The sequence below is a fragment of the Canis lupus genome, chromosome X (assembly GCF_011100685.1).
Source record: "Canis lupus familiaris isolate Mischka breed German Shepherd chromosome X, alternate assembly UU_Cfam_GSD_1.0, whole genome shotgun sequence".
Lineage (NCBI taxonomy): Eukaryota > Metazoa > Chordata > Mammalia > Carnivora > Canidae > Canis > Canis lupus.
Window position 1 is genome coordinate 111,098,685 of NC_049260.1, and position 26,256 is coordinate 111,124,940.

The 26,256-nt window shown below is 42.5% G+C and overlaps 1 long non-coding RNA gene across 4 annotated transcripts in view; it reads left to right on the forward strand.

Moving 5' to 3' along the window:
• The window catches only part of LOC102156336, a 354,886-nt gene that overhangs the window by 236,832 nt on the left and 91,798 nt on the right, over window positions 1-26,256 (forward strand). For all 4 annotated transcript variants that reach the window (XR_005386467.1, XR_005386466.1, XR_005386469.1 and 1 more), the window contains one exon: window positions 15,159-15,370. This is a non-coding gene — a long non-coding RNA (uncharacterized LOC102156336). The remainder of the gene's footprint in view (window positions 1-15,158; window positions 15,371-26,256) is intronic.

Consider the following 26,256-nt stretch of genomic DNA (forward strand, 5'->3'; position numbering starts at 1 on the left):
AGGGTGTGATCCTGGAGACCCGGGATCGAGTCCCACATCGGGCTCCCTGCATGGAGCCTGCTTCTTCCTGAGCCTGTGTCTCTGCCTCTCTCTCTGTGTCTCTCATGAATAAATAAATAAAATCTTTTTTTATAATAAATTTATTTTTTATTGGTGTTCAATTTACCAACATACAGAATAACACCCAGTCCTCATCCTGTCAAGTGCCCCCCTCAGTGCCCGTCACCCAGTCACCCCCACCCCCTGCCCTCCTCCCCTTCCACCACCCCTAGTTCGTTTCCCAGAGTTAGGAGTCTTTATATTCTGTCTCCCTTTCTGATATTTCCCACACATTTCTTCTCCCTTCCCTTCTATTCCCTTTCACTATTATTTATATTCCCCAAATGAATGAGACCATATAATGTTTGTCCTTCTCCGATTGACTTACTTCACTCAGCATAATACCCTCCAGTTCCATCCACGTTGAAGCAAATGGTGGGTATCTGTCATTTCTAATGGCTGAGTAAAAAATCTTAAAAAAAAAAAAGAGGACCACTAACAGCGTCACGCTGAGCCACTTTGGCACTGCAGACAAAAGGGAAAAATCAGCAAGAGCGATCCTGCCTTCTTTCAGTTTTGACATTTTGTTTATCGTGGATTTTTTGGCATCAATTTTGATCTAAGAATATATTAAAGTAGTATTTTTTTAAAATTTTTTTATTTATTTATGATAGTCACAGAGAGAGAGAGAGAGAGAGAGAGGCAGAGACACAGGCAGAAGGAGAAGCAGGCTCCATGCACCGAGAGCCCGATGTGGGATTCGATCCCGGGTCTCCAGGATCGCGCCCTGGGCCAAAGGCAGGCGCTAACCCGCTGCGCCACCCCGGGATCCCTATATTAAAGTAGTATTAATCCTCGTTACTAAAATTTTTGGTGTCCCCTTACATTTTGTGCCCAAGGCAAGTGCCTCCCCCTGGCCCTGGCCCTGGCCCTGGCCCTGCGGCTAAACATTCTTCAGTGTATAGGACAGCCCCCAACGCCAAGACTTATCTGGCCCCAAATGTCAGTCTTTTTTTTTTTTTAATAATTTTTTTAAAGATTTTATTTATTTATGAGAGAGAGAGAGAGAGAGGCAGAGACACAGGCGGAGGGAGAAGCAGGCTCCATGCAGGGAGCCCGACATGGGACTCGATCCTGGGTCTCCAGAATCAGGCCCTGGGCCGAAGGCGGCGCTAAACCGCTGAGCCACCAGGGCTGCCCCCCAAATGTCAGTCTTGCTGAGATTGAGAAACATAGACTAGAAGCAGTGGAGGGATTTTCCCCATGGAAAGGCAAAGAGCATAAAGGGAAGCGCAAATACCAAGCTATTACTCCAGCCCGGGGACTGCCAGCCGTTCCTCTCGCACAGGTGTCGTCTGCCTCTGCCGCCCGCCCCGGGCCCCCAGGCTGCCCTGCCCTCCAGCACCCGAGCTGTCATCTCGCTGTGAACTGGGTCATTGAACTGCGCTTGCACATGCTCGCAGAAACCATGCAGCAGGTTGCTCCAACTACACCCGCGTAGACCCGGGTGGTTGCCCCCAGCCACAGAAATAGGTTTCAGATCCTCTGCTGATAAATTTGGGGGCCGTTTTGCTAAAGAGCGTGGCTGATGGCACGTTGGGGGCCGCGGGGAGACACGGTCAGTTGTTGCCACTCAGGTGCTCCAGACTGTCTTTCCCGATGTCATGTCCTACTTTGACAGGAGCGCTAACCGGGTTTTATTTTATTTTATTTTTTATTTTTTTAAAAGATTTTATTTATTTATTAGACAGACAGACAGACACACACACACACAGAGAGAGAGAGAGAGAGAGACAGAGACAGAGACAGAGACACAGGCGGAGGAAGAAGCAGGCCCCATGCAGGGAACCCAACGTGGGACTCGATCCAGGGACTCCAGGATCACGCTCTGAGCTGAAGGCGACACTAAACCGCCGAGCCACCCAGGGGTCCCCGCTAACCAGGTTTTAAACCACACAGCTGTTCTGTTCTCGGCAAAAACGCCCTGTCCCTGCTTCTTGCTGCTCTGAGCAGGAAAGGATGCGGCGGGGCTGCAGGGACTTGCTGACGGCCTGAAGTTCAAATCCCTCCTCCTCTGTTTAGTAGATGCACGACCTCGGCCAAAGCAGGTAGCCTCTCTCGGCCTCGGTTTTCAGGGCCAGGCAGGATAATATCACGTAGCGGTAGCCGGTGGAGGCATTAGGGGGAGAACGAAATGTGATAGGTTGTGTAACCTAATACTCACTGAAGGTTAGTTCTGTTCCCTCCTGGGAAAAGTGTATCAGGACAGGTGAATTTTATTCAAAGGAAAGGCTTGGTGGTTCTGATTTTTCAGACATAGAAAAACGTCTTACTTCTCTTGGGAGAAAAATAAACTTGATTTCATCATCTCGAGCTGAAATAACGGTAGAACGTCAGAACCTTGTAAAGTTCTTAGAAGATTTCACCATACAGATCCATCCGAACATCACTTTAAGGCTAGCAAGCTGTTAATTTATTTGTCCACTTTTTCCTGAAGTAGATCTTTACCTTATTCCTAAAGCCATCTGGGCTGGTTTAGCTGGGCCAGAACCCAGAGCTAATGAGGCCAAGGTCAGGGCTGGATCCCCATGGGGAGCAGTTAGCTCTGCTCCCGTCTTTGGCCCGACCCTGGTCCCCTAACCCTACCAGCTGGCTTTCTACCATGTGTTTGCTCCGGGGGGGGTGAGAAGAAGAGTGTGGCTGTGGACCCTCACTACCAGCAATATAGCTGAAGGCCTGAGTGTTTGTGTGAAAAGGCTGCATGAGAAAACCGATTCCCCAATTCCACTGGGCCTTGACGACAGATGATCAGCATTGATGGTCATATAAAGGCACCGATCGCAGTACAGTTTATAATTATTTTCTTCCTAATTTATCTCCTTTTCCTGAATGACTGGCCCCATCAGAGAGTGGCAGCCACTTCCTGATGCTCCGACATGGTCCTTGGTCATTTAAGGCTGCATAGCTGATGCCTGCTGTTGTCAGCAATGCTGTGGCAAGAACCTTCTGTGAAGCTTGCAACCAAGGTTAAACATTGGGAAGAGGCTCTTGTTAGTAGCATCCCATTACTGTTGCTATGATACCTTTGGTGCGTTGACTACAAAGCATCAACAAAAAACCTCCTGATCCGAGGTGGAGGCAGTTTTTCATGTGGCTTTTGATTTGTCTTCTGTTGCATGTGTGTCTTTTAAAGGGCATTTGCTGACCCATTGCACCCGTATCACAGAACAGCACATGTTTTACCATTTTGGTTGTAAACAGAAAAATTATCCACTCAAATCCCCAGTAAAGAGATGGTTTCTCCCAGGACTTTTTACCTGTCTCATTCATTAGTCTCAAAACAGGAATGAAACCAATGTAAAATTATATCTCATTTGCACTCTCATCTTCAGTGTTTTACGCGCCTTCTTCGCCTGTTGGAAGCATTTCTGGTAGCACCATACGTAAAAACAGAAACTATATTTTGTACGAATACAATTATATACAGTTCAGGTAAAGAAATGTCAGAGGGAAGACTAAGAACATTTCCGGGCATGGCTATTTGTTATGGAAAATTTCCAGCATGTAAAAAAGTAGATTAATACAATGAACCCTCGGTACCAATCACCCAGTTTTCATGACCATGCTTGTTTCATCTCTCCCCTAATCTACCCCCCTTCCTAATTATTTTGAAGGAAACTTAAGATATCTCATTTCACCCATAACTATTTTTTTTAAAGATTTTATTTATTTATTCATGGGAAACACACAACACACACACACAGAAACAGAGAGAGAGAGGCAGAGACACAGGCAGAGGGAGAAGCAGGCTCCATGCAGGGAGCCCGATGTGGGACTCGATCCTGGGACTGTGGGATCACGCCCTGGGCCAAAGGCAGACACTCAACCACTGAGCCACCCAGGTGCCCCTCACCCATACCTACTTTAATAGATAGTGCTGCAACATAAAGATGTCAAGAACATTTTAAATAGATTTGAAAAATGGCAGAAAATCATGTGATGGGGGAAATATCTTGAGTAATGTTGGCTCTCCTGGTACCACATTTTTTGCATCACAGACTTAAAACCTGAAGAATTGATTGAAGAGAGCAGAAGGGAACAGGATGTTTGGGAGCCCTTAGAGGACTGTCACGAGATAAAGCAAAGATATGGATAGCAAGGTGGGTGATCCAGAAGAAGTCTGCCACCAAGCTGTCCTGCAGACTGTGGCTGGGAAGAAGTCAGAAAGAAGAGTTGGGTCAATGATAGGAAGAGCAGCTCATCCAAAGGAGTACACCAAGTGAGGGGTGCCTGGGTGGCTCAGTCGGTTAAATTGTCTGCCTTTGGCTCATGTCTTGATCTCAGGGTCCTGGGATCAAGCCCTATGTCAGGCTTCCTGCTCCTCGGGGAGCCCACCTCTCCCTGTCCCTCTGCCTGCTGCTCCCCTTGCTTGTGCTCTCTCCACAAAATCTTTAAATAAATAATAAAATCTTTAAAAAGAAAAGTAGTAAACCAAGTGAGATTTGAGCAGATTGCTCTTATTTCTTTAAAAGTGACCCTGAGGTGGTGGAAAGGGAGGTGGGCGGGGGGTGGGGGTGACTGGGGGACGGGCACTGAGGGGGGCACTTGATGGGATGAGCACTGGGTGTTATGTTATATGTTGGCAAATTGAACTCCAATAAAAAAATAATAAAAATAAAAAATAAAAGATAAAAGTGACCCTGAAATCATCATAACGGTTGCCAAGATCTCGTGAGCACTTACTATATACATTGTACAGTTTGTGGATTATCTCCTGTAATCCTCAAAGTGTCAGCGCTATGTACTGTTCTTGTCCCCATTTTATAGATGAGCAAAGTGAAGCCTAGAGAGGTCTGAGGGCGGGGCTGTGATTCGAATGTAATCAGCCTGACCCCAGTGCCATGTTTGTAACTACCGGTCTGCCTTTCAACCAGCTTTGAAAGCAGTAGATTAAGGGTTCAGTATAGCTGTTTTAAGACTTCTGTCTTTGACCAGTGAGATTTAGAAAATGGATAGTCTTAAATTCGTGGGCACTGAGCCTTTTGTGAAACTCAGCTAAAGCTCATACCTGGTGATTTGGAGCACATGCCTCCATTCATTCATTTATTCATTCATTCAGCAAACAGTATGTGAGCAAGACACTGTGCTATGCCTGGACCATTCCTGCCCGGGTGAACCCTTGAGTGTAAACTCTTTGCTTCAGTGTGAGTGTACCTCTTTCAAAAGTGAAGAATGCCAAAATTAAAGCTTGAATGCTCAGTCATTTGAACTCTCGGCTGTGAGTAACAGAGACATTCATTCTGTAGTTTAGGCAAAAAGGAAGAATTTATATAGACCCTGGGGTTCTCAAGGAACCCAGGGGATAATGCAGTTGGACTTCAAGAATGACCTGGGGCCAGACATTGGGTTAGTGGTTGGGACTTTTCTTTCACTCCCTCTCGTCCCTGCCCCTCTCTGCATGTCAACTTGAATCTTTCTTTCTCTGCTCCCCAGGCTGCATGACAGTAGATGGCTATCCCTGGCATCCGCATTGGCACTATAGGTCCAGCTACTCAGGTTAAGCCCAAGTTTCTCTTCGTCTCAATTGCAAATTCATAGTCGGCTGCCCACAGTTGAGTCAGTCACCTGTGGTCAAGGGATGGGGGAGTCACACTGTACAGACATGGCTGCTGGTAGCCCCCCTCCCATAACCCCTCCATGAAGAAGGTGGGGTAGTATCCAGGGAAGGAAGGCAGGGGGAAGGCCAGTAAGACAATCTAATAGGCATTCAATGAAGAAAATGGTAACAGGGGATCCCTGGGTGGCGCAGCGGTTTAGCGCCTGCCTTTGGCCCAGGGCGCGATCCTGGAGACCCGGGATCGAATCCCACGTCAGGCTCCCGGTGCATGGAGCCTGCTTCTCCCTCTGCCTGTGTCTCTGCCTCTCTCTATCTCTCTCTGTGTGACTATCATAAGTAAATAAAAATTAAAAAAAAAGAAAATGGTAACAAATACTATAGAAGCACATTAAAATACATGTATTCTAGTTTCTAATACTTCTTTTTAAAAAACATTTATTTATTTTTATTTATTTATTTATTTATTTATTTATTTATTTATTTAAGGGAGAGAGAGTGGGCCAGGGGACAGAGAGAGAGGGAGAGAGAGAATCTTTTTTTTTTTTTTTTTTGAGAGAGAGAATCTTAAGCAGACTCCCCGCTGAGCACAGAGTCCAATCCCAGGGCTCCATCTCACGACCCTGAGATCATGACCCGAGCAGAAACCAAGAGCTGGATGCTTAATCGACTGCACCACCCAGGTGCCCCTCTTATACTTCTTTCTGAGATGGAAATTAGGAAGCCAACAAATCAAATAATACTCAAATATCTGCCATTTGTCCACAGGCACAATCATGACAATTATTATATAACATGTATCCCACAGTATCAAATGACTTGTCTTGATTCTAGATAGAAACATTTGAAGTCTATCAGTTGGACTACCAAAAGAAAATTCTCACTGAGTACCTCCCATGGCCAGTGGAAACTTTTTCAGTTTTATTTCAGGTACCTAAAAGTTTCTAAATTGGAGAGAGAACTTTGAAACCTTATGCTTACTCAAGTTCTTGAGACTGCAAAAGGAATTTGCTTTTTACTTTCTGTACTTTTGGCAGTTAGGAGAATACAATGAATGCTACATGTCCCTGAGCACTGGTAATTGTGCTTTTAAAAATAATGCTTCCAGTTCCAAATTATACTCAGAATTAATCCCATAATACTCAAAAAATGCATTGCATTCTTATAGTGGGTGCCTTTTTGCTTTTAGCATTAGCTAATATGTCACTGTGCCTCACAAATAACACTGCCTATTGTATACTTGACTTTGCGTGTAACTGTGTGGTTGAAAGTAAGAAAAATCTTTCCTAGGTGGGGTGGTGATTTTCAGCTATTTAATTCAGTTTCACACTCAGTGAAGGAGAATGCTAGCAGTTATAGCAACATTATTATTGGAATTGGCCCGACTCATCAATGGCCTCCAATATTTGGCCAGTGAGACCTGGCAACAGTTGTGAAGATGCAGGCTACATGGAACTGAAGAGCCTGTCTGCGTTTTTCATTCCTTCTTGGGGAAGATGCAGCTTTTGTCAGAAGAGGGGGAGGCTCAACTCCTCAGGAAGGCGCTCTGTCCAAAAAGAAGCTGACTTTCTAGTTTAGACTCATGAAAAGTCATTGAGGGGATGCATGTAAATAAGAATTGCAGGGTCAATCCATCTGTCTTTAAGCCAGAATGATGCTTAACATTCCAGACCATGGCCTTCTGCAAGCCACCAGAAGCCTCTTCAAAGGCCACCCCTGCCCTGTTCCCACCCTGCTAGCACAAGGGGGAAAATCCATCTTGAGATCTTTATTTTTTTTTTAAGATTTTATTTATTTATTCATGAGAGACAGAGAGAGAGAGAGAGAGAGGCAGAGACATAGGCTAGAGAGAGAAACAGGCTCCATGCAGGGAGCCCGATGCGGGACTTGATCCGGGATTCCAGGATCACGCCCTGGGCTGAAGGCAGGCACTCAACCGCTGAGCCACCCAGGCGTCCCCAATCTTGAGATCTTTAATAAGAACAATCGATAACCTTCTTATACTGCTTTACCATTTACAGATCACTTCCATGGGCAGCTTCTCATTGGATTAGAACCATCCATTTTACAGAGAAGGCTATTTGGTGTAAGAGAGAATACGCAACCTCTCTGTGGTTCCAATGCCAGGAAGTCACAAAGCCAGGACTGAAATCTAGGTCTTTGGCCCCAAATCCTGTTCTTTCCCAAGCATACACAAATGGCTTCTCTCATAGGTATGTATAGTTGGGACATCTCCAGGCCAAAGGATACCATGGCTTCTTGTCTCAAAGGAACTTGACAAGATTTAAGGACAGTTGTGTAGAGCAGGGATAAGGAAGTTGCTGTGTCATAGCTCCACGTCTAGCAAACGGATTACCACAGTTAATGATACATTAAGATTCCTCACAATTGCATCAAAAAACACACTTTGGAACTTTCGGGAGTGATGTGCAGGAGAAATAGAGCCTAGTCTGATAAGACGTTTGAAGACCTTTATTAGTATTTACTTACCTAGCTCGTGTTCCTGTTCTCTGAACATACCCCCACCTCACACTCCGGAAAAAGTAGGAAGGACATTGGGAAGTCCTTCCTAGCATTTTTTAAATACTTGATTTTGTTCAGATTTGTCCAGACAACAGATGTAGGCATCTGCTTTGGGGAAGTCTGTAGAATCACCTTTATAAAGTGAGCTCCATTTTATGATTTTAAAATGACTTGATTTCTAAAACCTTGGCAGTTTTCTCTAGAGGCACAGCAGTATTGTGAAGGGAGATCAGCCTGTCGTCCTAGAGTGTTTTTCTTACAGGGTTGTGTTTGCTTTTCTGTTATTCTCTGTCTTGTAGATGCTGCTGCAAAGCTATTGTTTATCTAATTTTCAATTATGAGCATGAGTACATTGGAGACTTATAATTATTTTAACTCCTCCCGTACAGATTCCTAACTAGAGATACTACCGAGGACACAGCCAGGACATGCTGTTGAACATGCTGTTGAGCCTCTTTTAAGTTTATATAAACACTGAATATAAATATCAACCTCACTGCACCCCCCCCCCCCCTCTGGAAAGGAAAGTTCTGGTGCTTATGCAGTCAGAATTTTCTACATAGAAATCCGAGTGAAAGAGGACAAGATTTTAATGGGTGATAATAGTTGCATTATGGCCAGTTAGTTGCCTCTTGATTGTGTAGCAGAGTGAACTCTTTGCTTGATACATTCCCACCTGAACCAAACACTGTTATCTTCCTATTTCTTACACCCTTTCCCACTCACCTGGAACCGAACACTTCCCTTTGTTGTATCTTATCTAAGAACAAGGAAATGCCACTAGCTACAGGTAAATATGACCTTTGTGAACTAGCAGAAATGTTCCTCAATGGAATGGCTTGGAGCTCTGGTTTCCAACATGAGATTCATTTCAAAGTGGCCTAGTCAGAGTTTATACTTAACCATGGATTCCTTTGGAGTTGCTGGTGGTTTGTTGAGGCAATTGTGCCTAATGCTAGTAAAAACTGTATTACTTGCATTTATGGAAGTTTTGTTAAAATTTCTTAAAACAAGGAGTCAATACTATAACATTGAAAAAAATATAATTAGTTGACTTTGTGATAGAAACTAGTGGTACTGACTGCTAAATGGGGCTTGAACTTATAGCCCTGAGATCAAGGCCTGAGCTGAGATCCAGTCAGTCACTGAACCAACTGAGCCACCCCAGTGCCCCTAAATGGATATTCTTTATAAAATATCATCAGGGGTGACTAGATGGTTCAGTTGGTTAAGCATCCTACTCTTGATTTCGGCTCCGGTCATGATCTTCAGGTCATGAGATCAAGCCCCACATCAGGGGGGCTGAGTGTGGAGTCTGCTTGAGTCACTCCATACTGAGTGTGGAGTCTGCTTGAGATTCTCTCTCTCCCTCTCCCTCTGCCCCTCCCTTATGCTCTCTGTCTCTGTCTTAATAAATAAATAAATAAATAAATAAATAAATAAATAAATAAATAATTTTTAAAAAGTCATCAAATACATATATTTAGGAAGTTGTAAAGACAAATTATTGTATAAAAATAGGTTTGCCAGAACATACACAGTGCTTAGTTAAATATGAATATTAGATAAACAATGAGTAATTCTTTTGTTTAAGTCTGCCCCATGCAATATTTTGGATCCACTTACACTAAAAAATTTTTGGTTTATCTGTAATTCAGATTTAACTGGGCCTCTTGTATTTTTATTTGTTAAATCTGGTAAGCCTAGTAAATAACACCTATTTCTCCATGATATGAAACCATCAGATCAAGTAATTCTTAATACACAGCTCAACTGAAACAAGCCTGTTAATAATGGGCAATCGACTGGAAAAGAGTATGTTTCAGCAGAATATCTATTAGTCTATTTTACAAATAATGTTAGAATTTTGTATAACGAAGTATATGCTTTGTATTCATTCTTAGAGCTCAAGGATCCTATGTTGTAATTAACCAATTTCTAGTAGACCACCCTGCCTTCTCATGTATGGATAACACTAGAAGGAGGTTGCAAATAACTAAAGGGACTAAATAGTTGATATATATCTGTTTTGTTGTTGTTATTTATTATTCTTATTCTTAGCAGCAGCAGCAACAATAACGAGGACTCACTATATGCCAGGCATTGTACTTGTAATGCCTTTTCTCAGATTGACTCCTTGTAACAGCTTCCTGAGTAGGATTTATTATTATTCTCCTTTTCAAGATGATGATTCTGTAGCTCAGAAAGGTTATATAATTAGCCCAAGAGCTACTTGGCAGAACAAATTCTAGAATTCTAAGTTTCTGATCACTCTGCTGAATTCCTTCTGTAAATGACTAACTCTGTACAGAGGTATCTCAACTTAAGATATGGGCCATGCTTTCACTTAAGTATCCATGGTATGGATTAATGTTGGAAAATTCTGCCTTGAGTTTTCAGATCTCACAAATAGTATAATAATACCAACTTAAGGACATTGTAGTTTGAGAATCGAAAACTGTTGAGAAGAATTTCATCTCATCAATTTCATTAATTTTATTTCGTACCTCATTCCAGAAAGCATTTCAAGCAACTTGATAACTTTTGTGCTGATTTATTTTCTGTTAAGATCAGGTTTTTAAAAAAATTTTGTTGGGAATGCCTACTCAGTCATTTATTTAGCAAATGCTCTGAAAGCATTGCTGTGCTTGACTCTTGCCCTTAAGGAACATCACCTGGTCTGGGAGGGAGATAGTTAAAACAGAATCATGGCAAAGTCGTCTCTCAAAGACTTGGAAATCATCCAGAGATTAAATCTGTTCCAACATAACCTGAAACAAGAAGAAAGACAATCGAAATGATTTCCACCCATCCCTGACCCAATTCAGAAATTACCACAAGTCTTGTGTTTTGCACTTTTCCTCTGAGCTCAGTGTTAGCACCCTCTGGGCTTCCCTCCCTTCAAGGAAGAACTGGCTGCACTTTCTCAGCTGCCCCTTTTGTCACCTGATCTAGGATAAAAAGGAATTGGGAACTTTTGATGACTGCTCCTGCAAGGCCACATCTGATGGACTGCCCTCGGGTGGGAAGATGAGCCTCTTGATGGATAACCTCGCTTAACCAGATGGCCTCCCCATTAGATCACATTCAAGATGTACTGGCTCCCATGCTTCCTCCGTGAAATTCCACAGAGTTAGAAGAACTCTAATTTTCTGGATGAGGATACTGAGCCTCAGAAAAGGGAGGGGACATGCTAGGGGAAACAGCTAAGCAATTATAGAGTCAAGACTAGAACCTGGGCCTTCTGGTTTCCAGCCAAAAAGTCCTGGTTTCATACTGTTGAGCTTTGTACTGTCTTCAAACTGAATGTGGTCCTCACGGTCTCCTCTTTGGTCTAGAAACAGATTCTGTGGGGTGTCTCATAGAATGTAGCCATCATTTGCCACGACCAGACGCATGCCCAATGAGAGTCCTGAAATAAATGACATATTCTCTCAGGTCGGAAAGCTGTCACATTTCAAGGCACACATTTGAAGCATAAACTAACAGCTCTTCCCCCACCAAAACAAAGCAGTTAGTAGTTTGTTGTTATTCCTGGGGAAACATCTTTCAAAACATGGTTTTTGGAGTTCTCTGAAGGAAGAAACTGGAAAGTTGGGGACAGAGGCATAGTAATAACCAGGTACAAGAAGTGGCATCCCAGAGGGTGGATTACAACCGGGCAGCTCTAATAATACCCGAGTCACTTCTGTTGATTGGGAAAGAGGAAGATGGATTTCTCTTTAAAGGCATTCTCATTCTTTATATATGTGTTCTAGGTAATAGCATTTGATTCCTGACTTTATCGAGCTCTCTATGAATAAACCAGAGCTGTTACCAAACTGTTTGAAAATAGCCAGCCAGAGAAAAAGGCAATCAGCACAGTTATTTGGTAATGCATAGAGACCGAACTGAATTTGTGTGGCATTTTGTAGATCCTGCTTTGGTCAGGGAAGCCAGGATCAATAATTAACATTTCCCAAATGCTTTAAAATTATTCATTGATCACAATAGCATGTCTGCAAAGATATTTCCATATGAGAAGCATAAGGCTCTGATCTGTTTAGATCAGACCACCTGGTCCCCAATTGGCAGCCCCCAATTTACAAATGAATCATGTCATGTTCCAGACGTTAGTATGTGAGTCAGTTGGAAACCTTGAGCATGTTTTCACGTAGAAACAATATTATTTATGATGGTTTGTTTTTTTCGGCTATGGCAAACACTCTTGCCCTTCATTTACACCAGGGGTTGACTTCCAAGTTTATTTAATCATGGTGTAATTGACAGGCAAAAGTGTCACCAGTTAGCCTAGCAAACTAGAGGTGTGAGATCCCTATTTCTCAGAAGATAATGACAAGAAATTAGTGTGTGGGTGCTGTGATTCAGATTGCAGAACTCAAATCTACCTACCCAGAACTTAAATCCCCCAGAATTGCTCTGTCTCTATCATTTCTTATTTGTAAAGGGTTGAACTAGAATAACCTGTTGTGGTGCAGTCAAGAGGCAGCTGCTGTGGGGAGACCTGGCGCCTGAGCAGCCGGCCTTGAGAATTCTATGGTAGGGCACTGCCACTCATTGGTTCTGTAATATTGGACAAGTGACCCCTGTCCCCTGAGTGGTATTCAGGAAAGTAGAGTAAGACCTGTGGGGGGGGATGTATTCCTGGTGTGCTTTGGTTCAAGCCGATGTCCCATCCCCGGCTCACTAGTTCTACCTGGAGAAGGGGGTGAAGGAATGAAAGAGGACTCAGGAAATAACAAGGTGTTCAAGTTCCTACTTTTAAAATTAGAAATATATATATATGAATATAGAAGTAATATGTGCCTATTGTAAACAAATTGTGAAATAGAAATATTAAACAGAAGAAAGTAAAATAATAATAATAATAATTTTACCACCCACAGAAAACTAACATTAATATTTTGGTAATTATTTAACTAACATTAAATAATTTTTCTGTTTGTGAGCAAGCACACACCTTTTAAAAAGTTACAATGGGGGATCCCTGGGTGGCGCAGCGGTTTAGCGCCTGCCTTTGGCCCAGGGCGTGATCCTGGAGACCCGGGATCGAATCCCACATCGGGCTCTCGGTGCATGGAGCCTGCTTCTCCCTCTGCCTATGTCTCTGCCTCTCTCTCTCTCTCTCTGTGACTATCATAAATAAATAAAAATTAAAAAAAAAAGTTACAATGGGATCCTACTAATATTGTTGGATGACTTCAAAAACTCTTAATAATAGCATATTGCTGATTATTTTCCGTGGTAAAAAATATGGGTCTACTTATTTCAAAAGCTTAGAAAATTTATAAGTAAATAACTATAGATCCACAGGAGCATTTTCAACCACCACTTGGTAACCTATTGTATGGAGAAAGTGTCATTTGTCTGACCAGTCCCCAACTCCTTTTTGATGCGCCATACAGACTTCCCTGCTTGGTTTATGCAGGCCCTGGAGAGCTATTGTTAGTATCTGTTCCCAAATTCACATTCGGTGGGGTCACACTGGTAGCTTAAAATGGCCACCCCGGGTGTGCTGACACCACAGAAATGAACAAATGCTACAAATGGGGCTGTTTCTTTCTCTCACTGCTGGGAGAGCTGGTTTACTAGCACAGCACAGAGCGTGCCTCAGCTCACTCTCCGCCCTCACTTTGCCTAGCTCAGCTGGTCCTGTGAAGGGGGATGCTTGGGAGCAAAGGAACCAGCAACAAATAATCACAGTAACAACCAGTCCTCAAACGTTGATAACAGACCCGTCTGTGGTTAATGCTCCCATCACAAAGTACAGGCATTGTATCCTAACAATGGTGCGTAAATAAATAATAATAAGGTTTTGGAGGCCAAGTGTTTTGGCAAATAAATTAAAGCTGTGTTATCTGTTAACCCAGTACCAAGTTTCTGATTGAATAGATTACAGATGAGTAGCCCAGCCAGCAAGAAGGAGCATCTAAAAGAAGACCACAAATGGTGGTTTTGCTTTTTGTTTGGGATTTGTGTTGTTTCTGCCGGGGAAAGAATGCTTACCAGTAGAATGGCTCCTGTGATCCCCAAATGATTGTTGTATTTATGTGGGACTTTAAACCCTGTGGGTGCAATACCGAGGATGAGGGCTGGGACTCTTGGGTTCTTCTTTTCTGGTCAGGGCAAGACTTACTTCTAGTTTTTGGAAGGGGTAGAAAAGAGGGCCAAAAAAATATGGGACTTATTACCCTTTGGGATGCCATAGACATGTCACTTCACTTCAAAAAGTGTGTTTTGCTTTTTGCTGGGACAAAGCAGCAAGGATATAGTGTTATAGGACACCTCATTAATCTCAGGGTTGTTACCTGCATCAGCTCATGTTTCTCTGTCCCTGACACAACACAGTACTTAGGGTGTCTCAGAAGCTGTGTTTTACAACATTCCTTTCCCTTATTCCCACATCACCTTTAGCAGCGTAGTGTGGGGGTGAAGTGTACCCGGAACCTGACACATCCAGGTTCAAAGCCCAGCCCCCCCACTTATAAACTATGTGACCCTGGCCATGTTTCATCAGATCCACTTTCTGCCTCAGTTTCTTTAGACATAAAATGGGACGATAATGGGCCTGTCTTGTGAGAGTCAATTGAAATGATGCGTATCAAATGCTTATTACATTGCCTGGCACTTAGCAAGTCTAGTACCATCATAATTTTCCTGTATCGGTCTAGTTCTTTCCATCCATCTTACAGAAACGCTATCAAAAAGACTCTCCTGACTACTCTCATGTGCCCCTGCCTAGGTGATCTTTGAAATGACTCAGCCCCTGCTTTAACAAAACTCATCTCCTGCTAAGCACCACACACACTGCCTAGTTCACCGGAGCATCAGCTTTTTCTCATGAAACAGATCCTAGAATTTGTCTCCAACCTCCTTATCCTTCTAGGCCGGTGTCCTCCGAGAGTCTCCCACAATCCCCCCAGCCCACAGTGCTTTCATAAACTCACATAACTGATGTTCTCTAATTCTGTCTTCCTCTCAGGATTACCCACTTGGCCCTAACCTGTGACAGCTCTGGAGCTGCTATAACAGACTTGCATCCAACCCCCATGTCGTGTGATAACTGCTCCAGATTCGGAAGGCACAGGGGCAAGACCTACATCCGTCCACCCGTGTGTTGGAAATAGGTTTGCCAGATTCAGCAAATACAAATACAGGATTCCCAGTTACATTTGAATTTCACATAAGCAAAAGGTGATTTTTTGGTATGAGTATATCCCCAATATTGTATGGAGGAATATTTACACTAAACATTATTTATGGGTTATCTGGAATTCTAATTGAAAAGGGTATCCTATACTTTATCTGACAATCCTATGGGAATTGAGGAGAAAGGAGAAAGCAAAAGATCTGCGACAAATCCTGTGTATGCGGGTCCTCTGAGAAAATTGACTCATTTAATACTCACCTTTTAACTCATATCGTCACCTGGGTTCTCTGTCTACCAGGGCTAAAGTGTACAGTTGTGCACTGGGCACTCACAACATCATTTTGTCTTCATCATGTTGATATCAAGACATTTATTTTTAACCATTTTCTGGCAGATGCCAGTAAAGTGTCTTAATCTAACAATATCAATATATTTTGACAATTTGTTGGAAGATGGAATTAAGCATCTCAAGGAAGAGGCACCTTTTTCTGGTTTACGCTAAGGGGTCATATGGCCAGTGGTAACCCAGTCCCCATTGCAGATTAGCTATAAAATGTGCTACAGGATTTTTTAAACCATGAGTTGTGACCCATTAATGGGCTGGGAAATCGTTTCAGTGGGTCGCAACCAACATTAGTGATATAATGATGATGATGATAATGGAATAGAATATCAGAATGTATTCCACACAAGAAATGTGTTGTTAGAAGTTGTGATTTTATTTTACATGTTTTTGTCTCCTGTATGGTGAGAAAAAATATATTTTTGATTGTCTCTCACTGTCAGAAAGGTTTGAAAAGCACTAAAATGGTGGTAAAAACCTTGAAATCTTGAGATCAGATCAGGGTACAAATTCTGGCTCTGCTACATGAAGCTGTGTAACCTTAGGCAAATGACTTGACCTTTCTGGGCCTTGCTTACCCCATTTACAATTCGGGGATAATAATTGTGCCTGCCTCAAGGGTCGCACTGAGGATTTGATGAATTAATCCATGCAAAGCACTTAGCACAGGGCCTGGCATATAGCAGGGGATCAATGCAGTTTTTGCTGTTATTATCCATGATCGGTCCAGAGCTGCGAGGGTTGGGACAGACAGACTCACCAACTGTGTGAGCAGTGACAGCTGACAGCCAGATGTGGAAAGAAAGAGAATTCAGAATAATGCAAAAGCAGATGAGGTACAATAAAGGGTGTTCATATTGATGACCCTGAGTCATCAAGAAAAGGTTAAATGATGCCCAGAATGTTCCATTGAATAAAACAAACTCGTAATACGTTTAGAAGCCTCTTCCAGTGCAAACTATCCAAATAAATAGGATGAACACTTAGCAGAAAATCTCAGTTAATTGGGCGATCAATTTATATGGAGTTCTGATTCCACCAAAGTTCTGGTTCTGCTGTATGTTCAGATAAACGAGATATTCTAGTCCTGTATTTTTCCTATAAGCAGATCTTGACTCCCAGGTAGGTTGCAGGCTCTCTGAGGACACAGACTGAACTTTGCATTCCTTCTGGATCCCCTGCAGAGTCCGCATGGGGTCAGCACAAGGCTGTTGTACCTAGGCTCCCTATTCCCCAGGCTAAAATGTGGGGGCAGTCCTCCACCCCATATGCAGGATCCTTCTGCAAACTGGATCCGGTCCTAGCCCACACTGTGGGGGGAGGGGTGGTGGTTTTTCCTTCGTCTTGCTGCTAGCTTGCTTTGGGAGATGAGTGATGGCAGCACGGATATTAAGTCTGCAACTCTTCTCTTTCATAGGCATGTTGCTGCTTGTTAATTCTTGCTAGATGCTCACCAGGGGTGTGTGTGTGTGTGTGTGTGTGTGTGTGTGTGTGAGGGGGGTGAGCATGCATTATGACTTGAGAGCTTTTTATTAGACTAGTGTTTTAAAATTCTTTTGAGTATGAACACCTCTTGTTAAAATAGCAATCATCTTTACCAAGCAAATCAAACAGCTAATCTTGGGGACCACTTGATAAATTTTTAAAAATTGGTCAGTAATCACTTCCAAATCCATGTTGGGTCTGCGGCACAGCAATGCAGTATTCATTTAGAAAGACCATGGGTTCTCTCCAAGCATGGACATGTGTGAAAGCTGCTTTTTAATGTTTGCTATTTTCATCCACCCTCCCAACTGCCACAATGATGATGGTTGTACTCTTAGAATGTAGTGGTTGAGAAAAAACACTTGGGCAAAAAGCAGCTAAGAATCTAATGGCACTTTAAATGAATCAATCATAGCTACATCTATCTACATTAAAAATAGCACACATATGAACTAGTCACATTTTTAAATATATTGCTCTGCTAGTTCCCTGTACTGTTATTTCTTTAATGTCAGAAAGGGAGACAGAACATAAAGACTCCTAACTCTGGGAAATGAAATAGGGGTGGTGGAAGGGGAGCAGGGCGGGGGGTGGGGGTGAATGGGTGATGGGCACTTGACGGGATGAGCACTGGGTGTTATTCTGTATGTTGGCAAATTGAACACCAATAAAAAATAAATTTATTATAAAAAGAGATTTTATTTATTTATGAGAGAGAGAGAGAGAGAGAGAGAGAGGCAGAGACACAGGCAGAGGGAGAAGCAGGCTCCATGCAGGGAACCCAATGTGGGACTCCATCCAAGGTCTCCAGGATCAGGCCCTGGGCTGAAGGAGGCGCTAAACCGCTGAGCCACCCGGGCTGCCCTATACTGTTACTTCTTTGCAGTTGCATGACTTGTCATTATTTATTCATTTGTGGACTCCTGTTCCTCTGTGGCTGTCTCCTCCCCAACTCTGCGAGCCCCATGAGATCAGGGACCACGTCAACTTCTACTCACTCTTGTTTCTCCAAGGCTCAACACAGTACCTGCTACACACTCATGAAGTATTTGCTGAATGGGAGGAAAGGTTAAGTTTCTGAAGGTCTTTGAACCCCTGCTATTGCCTTGTTGTCACCCAGGCTGCTGTTAGAGGATGCAGGGGACTTGGTTCCACTTAAAAAAAATTGCTAAATGTGGACATGGATGGCAGCCTTGCTAATGCAACTTCTGGGTTTCTCTGTGGCTCTAGTGGAACTAACCAAAACTGAGCTTTGCTGAAGTTCTCCAGAGGCAATAGGCCACACACCCCCAGGTGAGACTGAGTACACGTGGGTGTCAAACAGTGTCTGTAGGATGTTATTCAGCAAACATAAGTACAGTGTGCTCCTGGGAGATGGAACAGGGGACCTAAGTTAGTCACAGAGGTGAGGAGACGCTGTTTGAGCCAACGACGAGAGGATATGCATGAGAGCTACCTGGGCCCTGAAGTGGGGAAGAAGGGAGTGTGCTAGAGGGATGGAGAGAAGCTTGGCGATGCCCATCGAGGGTACTGAGGGGAAATCATTGGCCTCTGAGACAGTTTCTAAATCTTGAGATGCAACTCTGACATTACTAAGATGTAATGTCCCCTGAGGGGAATTGTCAGGTTCAACTTGTGTAAAGTAAACGAATACATAAGTAGACAAATAAGTGAATGTTTTTCTACTTTTCATCCCATTTGAGACATATGCCGGTAACATCTTGCTGACCATCCTGCATATTTGCAGGTACATATGTGCCCATGCATGCACGGGTGCACACACACACACACACACACACACACACGCACGCGCAATTTTACCTAAATGGGACGATAGAATACAAGTTTTCACTCTGCACATCGTTCTTTAAACAATGTGCAGCCTTTGCTTCTTACATTCCATACTGTCCCTGCAAAGGTAACTGATGTGAATAACTGTCCATACCTCCATACATGCTTGCATAATCATATTTTTAAATTATTCTTTATTTTTATATGTATATATATATATATTTTTTATTGGAGTTCAATTTGCCAACATATAGCATAACACCCAGTGCTCATCCCATCAAGTGCCCCCTCAGTGCCAGTCACCCAGTCACCCCTCACCCCCCGCCCACCTCCCCTTCCACCACCCCTTGTTCGTTTCCCAGTGTTAGGGGTCTCTCATGGTTTGTCACCCTCTCTGATATTTCCCACTCAGTTCCCCTCCTTTCCTTTATAATCCCTTTCACTATTTCATATATTCTCCAAATGAGTGAAACCATATGATGATTGTCCTTCTCCGACTGACTTATTTCACTCAGCATAATACCCTCCAGGTCCCTCCACGTCGAAGCAAATGGTGGGTATTCATCATTTTTAATGGCTGAGGAATATTCCATTGTATACATAGACCACGTCTTCTATATCCATTCATCTTTCAATGGACACCGAGGCTCCTTCCACAGTTTGGCTATTGTGGACATTGCTGCTATAAACATCGGGGTGCAGGTGTCCCGGCATTTCACTGCACCTGCATCTTTGGGGTAGACCCCCAGCAGCGCATGCTTGCATAATCATAGAGGACATTTACATTACACACAGATAAGGGATGTTTTGGACATTTAGCGTAGAACAGTGGCATGCTAGTAAATATACTGCCACGCCTTGCCTTTCTCACTCAAGAGTCCACCATAGAGACCACCTGAATCTGTTAAATGGTGATATAAAAGGCTATGGTTTGGTTGTGCACTTAACTCAGCCATACCTCTTCTCACAAATGTTCCCTCCACTCCCAGTGATTTTCTTTTCTTTTCTTTTTTAAGATTTTTAAAATTTGAGACTTAGAGAGGTAGCAAGGGAGAGCATGAGCAGGGGGGAGAGGGAGAAGCAGGGAGAGAGGGAAAAGCAAGCTCCCCACTGAGCAGGGAGCCCAATGTGGGGGCTCCATCCCAGGACCCTGGGATCATGACCTGAGCCAAAGGCAGACACTTAACTGACTGAGCCACCCAGGTGACCCCCCTCAGTGCTTTTATTTCTATGTAATAGATTCCCAAGAGTGCCATTGCTAGGTTGACGTGTATCTATATTTTTTATTTTAGTAGATAATACCAGATTCCTCTTCAGACAAGATATAAAGATTATCTTTTTTACCAGCGATATATGAGAGTATACTTTCTCCAACATTTCAAGCATCCACTTTGATAAAAAACAAATTTAGGACAACGCTTCAATTTGTGATTAGCTATTTGTCAGCTTAAATTATGAAATACTCTTGAATATGAAAAACAACTTGAGTATATTCAACCTCAAGGCCAGAGCCCTAAGTAGGAAGATGCTTTGACTTTATCCACTTTATCTTATTTTTTACATGTGATATATAATTTATTTCTCATGAAACCTGTGAGATCAGTACTATTATAATCCAATTTTCAGATAGGGAAACGGGCATGGAAAATACATACAGTTAAGTGATTCAGTAATTGGCCAATGGTCATAGCATTTGGGTATGCACTAGACCCTGCTCAACTGGTTTGGTTTGCCATATTTTTGTATCTTTACTCTCTTTCACTTACTTCAAGAATTTTTCCATTTGTTCATTTATGTTTAAATTTTTAGTAATTGATTATCATTATGCATTATTTTTAATGCAAATAATAGTAATGGTGAATGGTAAACAATAGTAATAGTGGATGTCTAACAATTTGGGTTAGTAATAAAAGATGTCTAACAATAGAATTTATATTTAGGATTTTAAAAGTTATGTTTTTAATTTCAAAAATAATACATGTTAATTTCCCCAAAATAGATAACTAAAACAATTATCCACTTTATCTTAATGCAACTTGGGTGGATAATAAACATAGCTATGGGTTGCTAAGAGCTTCTGCTATATCCAGCATTTACAAAGCACTCTCATTTAAACCTTAGACGTATGAGGAGATTCTCTTATTACTTTCACTTTGCAATGTAGAAATTAAGGAACAGAGAAATTGAGAAATTTACCAAAAGTCACATAGCCAGGGATCCCTGGGTGGCGCAGCGGTTTGGCGCCTGCCTTTGGCCCGGGGCACGATCCTGGAGACCCGGGATCGAATCCCACGTCGGGCTCCCGGTGCATGGAGCCTGCTTCTCCCTCTGCCTGTGTCTCTGCCTCTCTCTCTCTCTGTGACTATCATAAATAAATAAAAGTTAAAAAAAAATTAAAAAAAAAAAGTCACATAGCCAGGAAATGACAGAAATGGATTTAAGTTCGGCATAGGACTTCTAACTACAACAACAACAAAAAAAAAAAAAAAAAAAAAAAAAAGGACTTCTAACTACAGCGCCACTAGACTTTGATAGTGTGGATGCCTTTTTACTGCTGTAGGTTTAAGGCCAGGCCTGATATTTGTAGAAGTGCACCTTTGCTCTTTATAGAGATAATGAAGAATAATGAGGGGCTATATTATGTTTGGATATATCCCCTTGTTTGGACCAGGGCAATTGGATGTGGGTGGCTCTGTCTTGCAACCCTTGAGAGGGTCAAGTCCCTCCTGAGGGGCACAGAGTGTCCCCTCAACCAATGAAGGTCATGGTCCTAGGATGAAAGGCTAGAGGTGATGTGTGCAGTAGGCATTGGGGGGCTGGATTTTTATCTCCTCTCCCCAGGCGGAATTTCTGTCATTCAGAAACTGGACATCTTTCCTGAGATATTCCTCCTCCACAGCCACTTTGTTGCCATAACCTTTCCAGTCATTCTTAGCAAAATAAGGCAGGTTTCTGGGGAATAAGTATTAGGGCAACTAATCGCCAGGCCTCAAGTGTGTTTTCGTCCCTGCAGCTCTGTTTCTGTGCTGACAGGACCAGATCGGGATGCGTTCTTTAATGTCACTGTGATAGCACAAGTACTTATGCAAATAGATTCGCAGAGGCCATTAATTTCCTCGGTACAGAATTCCAGCCAAATCTTCCTCATGAGAGTGAAGGACACATTACAATTCTACCCCAAGAGATGCTTACAAAGAGTTAATCAGATGCAGATTGGTTCATCAAATAAAGGGAATCACTGATATTAATGCTTTGGCTGGAAATTGTTTCACCTTGAAAGGGTAATCATAACTATCATTTATTGAGCACCCAGTAAATAGCAGGTGATTTACATACATTATCTCATTTGATCTGCACCACAGCCCTAATGAGGTAGGTACCATCGCTGTACCCATTTTGCAGATGAAGCAGTTGAGGCTGGAAGGTTAGGTGGCTTTCTGTCTAAGATCATACACTGAGGAAGTGATAGAAGCTGGGGTTGGACACCAGTAGTTTCTCAGCCTTCTGTAGCCTTCTGCTCTGCTCTCAGCCTCCTCAGGCTTCTGGAGCCATTCCTTTTTCAGAGACAGTTGCATCTGAGCATCATCACAGATATTAGTGACTACAGTTTCCACTTATGCAAGACTTACCATATGCTAGGCACTTCACGTCTATCCAATCCAGTCTGAGTGACTCTTAAACATGTGCTTTTAGTTTTTTATTCTCTATCACCCCATCTCTAGAGGTGAAGTTTTTCTATGCAGAACAAAATTACATGCTTATTATTTGCCAAGATGACTATTTTCACATAGAGCATCACGGATGGGTCTTGTCCTTGAGCCTTATAAAACATAAACAGACTTAGCCACTTGCTCTTGTCTCTCAGCCCTAAGGAACATTGCAGAAATTAGACCAACAGATCTGTTGGCCAAAGTCTTCAAGGGAGAGTCTTCTTGTGGTGAAAAGCAATGATGACCACTGAACAGTTTAGAGTGCAGTGGTGGGTAGTGGGAAGACGCCTGATTTCCGAGACAGAACCGCTAAAGGCCCAGCTCTCCCATCTGTCAGCTGTGTGCCCTTACATAAGGAAATGTGCAAAACCTTTGTGAGCTCACACTGTGTAAGAGAAGATCAGCATGGGAATTTCCATGTCCCTAATCGATCTTTTTCATAGCAAAACCAAAGGCTGCAGACCCCCAAATCTTGCCTTAAACCTCACTCCCTTCTGCCTACTGGACTCTAGTTCTCTTTGCCGATTTAGTCTGAATTGCCCACCATATAGAGTAGTCAGTGATAATCAGTCCTGAGTGAACATTAGAATCATATGGGGAGCTTTTAGAAAAAGTTATAATTGCCAAGCACCCAATGACAGATGATTTATATATACTATCTTATTTGATATTCATTACAACCTTAATGTAGAAGATGCCATTATTGTGTCCATTTTACAGATGAGTAAATGGGGCTTGTTCTCTCCCTTTGAAAATTTGATTTGACACAGGTCTCAGAATTTAGGATAAAGCTTTGCAGGTCATTTGAATAGTAGCCAGATGTGAGAGACCTTGACTGAGAGACAAAGGAGTCTTGTTATGGGCTGAATATTTGTATTCCCCCCAGTTCATATGTTTAAGCCCTAACCCCCAATGTGATGGTATTAGGAGAGGGGTGCTGTGGCAGGTAAATAGATTTAGATTAGGGCATAAGTGTGAGACCCACTCATGAGACTCACAGTGGGATTAGTACCCTTATAAGAAGAGAAAGAGCTAGTGTACTCTGGGCACACACTGAGAAATGGCCATGTGAGCACACAGGAAGAAGGCAGCCATCTACAAACAAGGAAGACTTTTTTTTTTTTAAGATTTTATTTATTCATTCATGAGAAACACACAGCAGGGGCAGAGACACAGGCAGAGGGAGAAGCAGGCTCCATGCAGGGAGAGCGACATGGGACTCGATCCCAGGTCTCCAGGATCAGGCCCTGGGCTGAAGGCAGCGCTAAACCACTGAGCCACCCGGGCTGCCCCAGGAAAACGGTTTTTACTAGACATCAAAGCTGCCAACATCTTGATCATGATTTCCCAGCTTCCAGAACTGTAGGAAATAAGTGTCTGTTGATTAAAGCCACCCAGTCTGTGGTATTTTGTTTATAGCAGCCCGAACTGATTAAAGCAGGTCTGAATCCTAGCTATACAATAGATCACCTGAGTAGCTTATACAAAATCCATATTCCTGGGCCAGACTCTGGAGGCAGTGGAAACCACAGAGTTGGGTAGTAGAGGACACTATGTCTCCAGAGACCGCTGCTAAGATATGACTCATTGGAGAGGAGAAGAGACTTGCCCACTGCCAAATCCCTACCGACCCTCTTCATTAAGGGCCACAGGAGCATTCTACTTGAACTTTTGACCTTGATTTTTGCTCTCCTCTAATCAATTCTTTACTGTCACAAGAGTGATGTTTCTAAAACACAAAGCAGACATTATTACTCCTTTACTCAAAACCACCGAGGTGCATTTCCATTTCTAGAAAGAGAAAGATGGAATAGACATACTTTCCCCTATTCCTTCTGCTAATATCAGCTAAAATTCCTGGACATTAGTTATAAAATAAATGCAAGAAGACACTGAAAGGTGGAGAGCAGAAGCCAGACCAGCTAGGAACCTTGGGATGTGAAGAATGACATGGTGGTGAGGTCTCTGGATTTTCTTGTTGACATATATATCCCGGACTTGGAGCTGAAGACAAAAAACGTACCAAAATCTGGAATGAAAGAGGGGATGTCACTAGAGAACCAATAGACATCAAAAGGATAATACAATTATGAACACATACATTTGACATTCAAGATGAAATGGACCAAATTCTTGGAAAACAACAACAACAACAACAACAACAACAAAACTATCACAAATTACCCAATGTGAAATAGATAATCTGAATAGCACTGTAATTATGAAGGAGATTGCATTTGTAATTTAAAACTCACAAAAAAAATGTCCAGAGTCAGATGATTTTTTAAAAAAGATTTTTATTTATTTATTCATGAGAGACAGAAAGAGAGAGAGAGAGAGAGAGAGGCAGAGACACAGGCAGAGGGAGAAGCAGGCTCCATGCAGGGAGCCCGACATGGGACTTGATCCCGGGTCCCCAGGATCACGCCCTGGGCTGTAGGCGGCACTAAACTGCAGAGCCACCAGGGCTGCCCGGGTCAGATGATTTCACTTGAGAATTCTAACATAGGTTTTTTAAAAAAATCAATAATAATTCTTCATAGACTTTTCCAGGAATAGAAGAGAAAGGAACATTTCTCAAATCAGTATACAAAACTGATTAATCTGATATCAAAACCAGGCAAAAAAAAAAAGGAAAGGTAAAGACTGATATCTATCCTGGATATAGATGTAAAAATCCTTAACAAAATATTGGAAAGTAGATTTCGAGAATATATAAAAAACTAGAAACATATACCTTTGCCACATAGAGCTTATTTTAGGGATTCGAGGCTGGCTCAACCTTCAAAAATCAATTATTGTGATCCATCACATCAACAGGTTAAGGAAGAAAAATCATATAAATTGTAGTAAAAGCATTTCACAGAATCCAATTTACTTCTGATAAAAACTCTCAATAAATAAAGAACAGAGGGCAACTTCCTTAACTTGATAAAGAGCAGCTACAAAACTATAGCTAACATCACACTTAATAATGAAAGAGAGAATGCTTGTCCCCAAAGATTGGCAATAAGGATATCTGCTCTCATAACTCTTATTCAGCATAGTGATGGAAGACCTATCCAGCTCAACAATGCCAGAAAAGAAAATATAAGGCATACAAATTGGAAAAGAAAAATATCTGTTTGTATTTGATGTGATGATCTACATAAAAATTTTCAAGGGATCTACAGAAAAACTCCTAGAACTGAAAACCAAGTTCAAAACAAAAAACAAAAAACAAACCAAGTTCAAGTCACAGGATACAAAGATGAACTTACAAAAAGATGTCAGCAAGATGGCAGAAGAGGAAACTCTAAACTTTCTGTATCTCCATGGATCCACTCTCTGTGAGAAATCCAGAAACTAGTTGAGAGGCTCCTACACCCCAGGCAAGTGCCACATTAAAACTGGCAGGAAAACATGAGACACTCCCTCGCCATAGTCCCCAGCACAGCAACATAGGGAACTCCCAGCTCTCAGTCTTCCTGGAGAGGGAAAGAGCTGGACTGTGCTTCAACTGTTCCAACTTTTCTGGGTGCTGCCCAACAAACTGGCTTCTCTCTCACAAGTCTCAGAGCACTGACAGGGCTTCAGGTGCTAAAACCCTGGGGGCTACAGA